General features: G+C 46.9%; 1 non-coding gene across 1 annotated transcript; it reads right to left on the minus strand.

Moving 5' to 3' along the window:
* Positions 1 to 971: 971 nt before the first annotated feature.
* On the minus strand, positions 972 to 1,065 carry TRNAI-UAU. Its single transcript has 2 exons — positions 1,028 to 1,065; positions 972 to 1,007 (listed from the first exon to the last, which is right to left on the minus strand). It is a non-coding gene; the product is annotated as a tRNA-Ile (tRNA).
* Between the last annotated feature and the right edge of the window lie 3,300 nt (positions 1,066 to 4,365).

Genomic DNA, 4,365 nt, shown 5'->3' on the forward strand with positions numbered 1-4,365 from the left:
CACTTACACTTCTTTATACCGGTATGGCACCTGCTTCAGGGATTACCACTCCCAACACTGAAAGCCGTGAAGTTAATGCAAAATTCAGAGGGTACAAAGTGGTAACCAAAAGACAGAAAGGATAATTAAGAGCCTTAAAGTGGCACTTCTAGGAGTTAATGCCTGCAGTACAGATAAAGGGCTGATATGGGCAATAGAGACATCTCTGGCTGCATAATCTTAAGGGCCTCTTTGAACTTTTTGGTATAAATTGCACTGTGAAAGCAGCAGACTAGATGTCAATGTAGAGGGAAGTTCACAAGATCTGGGCCTAAACATCCAGGAGGCGTCCTGCCTAAACATCCAGGAAGTGTCCTGCAGCCTTCTCCATTACAGAGCTGCCCTTTTCCCATGGCCCGGCTGCCTTTCTTGAGAGGTGAAATCAGAAATTATTTGAAATACTTTCCTTCCTGCTACAGCGTGTGCATTTGTTAACTACTACACAGGCAATGAGCAGTTACAAAGACGGTCACCACCAAAGGAGGCAAAACAGAGATATGTTATCACCATTGACTTGCAGCAACTACACCAGTCGAGCATTTTCTTGCACTCCGTATGAAACAACACAGCATAAAATAACCTTTATTTCCGGCAATATCTCACTCACAAGCAGCTCTGAGGAGGAACAAGTTTGTTTCTGTGCAGTGACACGGTGCCACAAATCCTGTCCCCTTCAGCGGGGACAAGTCCCTGTAGGCACACACACACACACACAAACACACAAACACACACACACACACACACACACGCCCACCCACCCAAAGTTGGCACCGAGGCCCCCGGCACTCCCCTTCCCCGGGCGTGGTGTGCTCAGTTCAGCGGGCCCACGCTGCCGCCAAGGCCGCATAATTTTTCTCCGCACTTTTGTCCTTCTCCGTCCGGAGCGCCGCCAAGTCCCAAAAAAAGCTCGTTTTCTCTCCCAAAAAGCTGTGTGCTCCAGGTGAGGCTCGAACTCACAACCTCGGCATCGCTCGACTTTGTACTGCTGTATAAGTACCGCGCGCTAACCGATTGCGCCACTGGAGCCCTGACTCTCACCCGTCCCGAATGGTTTATCAAGGGCTCGCCGGTCCCCGGCACGGGAAGTGTGGTGAATGTCGGCCCGTGCTCCGTGCTGAGCGGCGGCCCGAGGCCGCCCCGGCTCCCCTCCCGGGCCGCACTACCTCGTTAGCGGCGCGGGGAAGACATGACGGCGCTGGTGGACGCCGCACCGCTCGGGGAAGGCGGCGCCCGCGAGCAAGGGAGAGAGGCGAGCGGCGGCGGGGCCCGGACAAAGCCCTCTCGCCCTGGCCGCCACGCCGGGCGGACGGGCGGGCGGACAGGCGGCCATGGGGGTACGGGCAGAGCCCGCCATGGGGGTGCGGGCAGTGGCCGGTGACGGGCGGCAGCAGCGCGGCCTGACCGTCCTCCGGCCGCCGCGGGCTAGAGCAGTCCTTGCAGTTTCGTTTTCCGGGGACGAGACAGACGGAGCCCGGCCCCGAGTCGTGCGGGATCGAGCTTCCGACGGCGTTCGGTAAAGGCCGCCGGGTCAGCGAAGTTCAGCCTTACGCTCACGGGCAGCCGTGGGTGATGATGCACCCTCGGTCATGCTCAGGACCAGGCCGCAGGGACAAGTGGCCGGTTACTGGCAGGGAACTAAATGTTGATATCTGTAGCATCGCCACTGTGTGTGACACGAGGGGTGCCTGGCACTCTCAAAACAAGTGTTTGTTCAATACTGCATTGTTAAAAGTACACCTCCAACATGGATTTATTCAGCAGTCAGATCTGTCCTGCCTTATGTGGCAGAAAGACTGTAAACATTATCTCATAATCAGATACTTAAAACCCAAGTGTTACTCCACTACCTCTCTTCCCCCATCATCAATGAGCCAACACTTTTTAAACGGCGAGGAGGTGCTTCTCACTTGCAAATAAAGTTTTTCTCCTGTTGGTATTGTTATAAATAAGAAGCTTGACTAGGCCAATATTCAAGCAGCAATCAATTTATTAATTAATGTGGTAAAGTATGAGCAAAACAGCGCTGGGTACAGTGGGGGAAGTTTTCCCTCTGGCTGCACACCAGTTGTTGGGGTGTACAGATATTTATAGGGGTACACATAAGCTTTTTTCAGCAGTTTCTATTCCCAATTTTTACGTCACAATTCTATACACTATTGTTAGTTTTTCTCAGGATGTACCCCAGAAAGGAGTATTCCCAGATGGTGGGGTCCGACTTCCGAAAGAAGAAAGAGGTCTTCCAGCTGGTGCGGTCCAGACTCCAGATGTGGGCCCACCTTTTAATTGCAAAGACTATAAATCTCATAACAGTGATGTCCAGCTTCCCTTGGTCAAAACTATCAATCCTTGGGTTGATGTTCATCTTCCTTTCTCAAGCAGCTTTTTACTGTTTTGCTAAGGTGTTGAGATAAGCACATTTCCTTTACATATATTCTAAACTTATATTTTTGAAGTTCCTTACTACAAGCAATATTCTAAAATTATACTTCAAAAGGTTATTACTGCAAAGCTGTTTAATGCTTAGCTACGCGCAGAAAGTTCCTGTCCAGCAGCAACATCCTTAAAGCTTTAATTTAGATGCTATAAAAGTTAATTGCAAACAAAGGATAAGTTCAAAGGCCTTCTTCCATGCTGTACTCCCTCAGTTATTTTTTAGAATTCATCCTTTAATTGTCCCATGATCAGTTTCCACACATATCACAATCACAAGTACACAAGCTGCCTGTATGTACCTGACACGAAACACAGCTTTGTATCTCACAGTATTATTACTGTGGGCATTACCTGAAATATATTTCCATGATATGCACCACTGACTGGTGAAGCAGCATGCAAATGCTGTATGTGATCCTTGATGAAGGTGTCTGGCTTGGAGAAGAGAACTGGCAGTTCATCTCTTGAGAGAAATTTTCCATCATATAGGTATATCTATGGCATACCAGAAAATGGCAGCAGCCTTCATTACCCTTAACATTATTATGGTAACGAAATAGTCTGTACCACACAAAGATTGCTGTGGGGGAAAAAAGGTGGTATGGAGAATGTAGTTTAAAAAGTATATAGCCCAGTGTCAATATTTAACTTGTATTTTTTTTATTAACATATTTTTCTTGCTGTACACAAGCTTGTAAATTTAAGTCTTTAATGGGTTTGGTGATTGAGGAAGGTAGAAAAAGAGAGTGTTGTCCAAAATGCAACTTTTTCCAGTAACCCTTTTTTCCTGTACCCTCAATGCAATAAATGAATTATTTTCATGTAGCAGTTTTGTGCTTCAGTACTCTTGCACTCCTCTGGCAGCAAAAGGTTACACATCGAGTCCTTACTTTTGCAGGAAAGGAAGGATCAGGGCCAGAAGGGAGAACAGAAACCCCACATGCGGGAACAAGCCTTGATGGATGTGAAGAGCCATCATGAAGCAGACTAGCAAGTGAAATGCAGCCCCCAGTCAGTTCCTGAGGTGTGTGAGATGGTCTTATTTACTTGGGTGTCGCAGAGACTGCAACACTGGTTCTTTTCTTTGCCTCTCCAATACCCTCCACAGAAACAGAATTTTATAGCCTTTCACACCATACAGTTATCTGCATTTCTTAGCCCCATTATTATATGCATGAAGTGGCAATTAATTTCATTTTTCAAAACCTACTGATTTTCAGAAGATTGCAGAAAATGCTACCCTATGATAATAGCCTCAGCCTTATATTAATGGTGAATTTCTTAAGTGAACTTTGTTTCCTCCCTGAGTAGGTTTAACTGTCAGGTTTAACTTTCATTCATCATACCAGCCAGAAAATGGATTTATGAGCCTGCAACTGAGAAAGTTTTCTCTGCAGGTAATAGTACCTTGTATTCTGTCTGGCGGAAAAAAGCAGAGACTAGGGATTAGAGCAGTGGTTGTGGATGAGAGCCCTGCAGTTAAAACTTGAATACCATGATGAACAAGGATTGGCTCAATCAGTTCCAGGATCTGTGTTTTTTCCTGCTGTGACTCTGCAGATTCTCTTGGACTCTAATAAATAGAGTCCTGCTCTGCAGTACAAGTTACTAATCATGAGGCAGAGCTTTACAAAACCATGGTCATTAAATAGTGTCTGCATTTCTCCAGTGCTGCCAATCTGGGTCATAATCCCCTAAGTGAAAGTGTGTCGGGTTTCCAGCCCCGGATTGGGGTGACCCTGAAAGATGGAAAAGTCTCTCCTCCAACCCGTGCCTTCAAAGAAAGACTCAGTAGTCTTCTGTTGTCCGGTCTCAAGGTTGTTTATTGTTGTTTATCTAAAAGATTCTTCTCACTGAACTGCTGTGGCCCGTTCAGCAGGTCAGACAAAGGCA

Source organism: Motacilla alba, chromosome 3 (genome assembly GCF_015832195.1).
Source record: "Motacilla alba alba isolate MOTALB_02 chromosome 3, Motacilla_alba_V1.0_pri, whole genome shotgun sequence".
Lineage (NCBI taxonomy): Eukaryota > Metazoa > Chordata > Aves > Passeriformes > Motacillidae > Motacilla > Motacilla alba.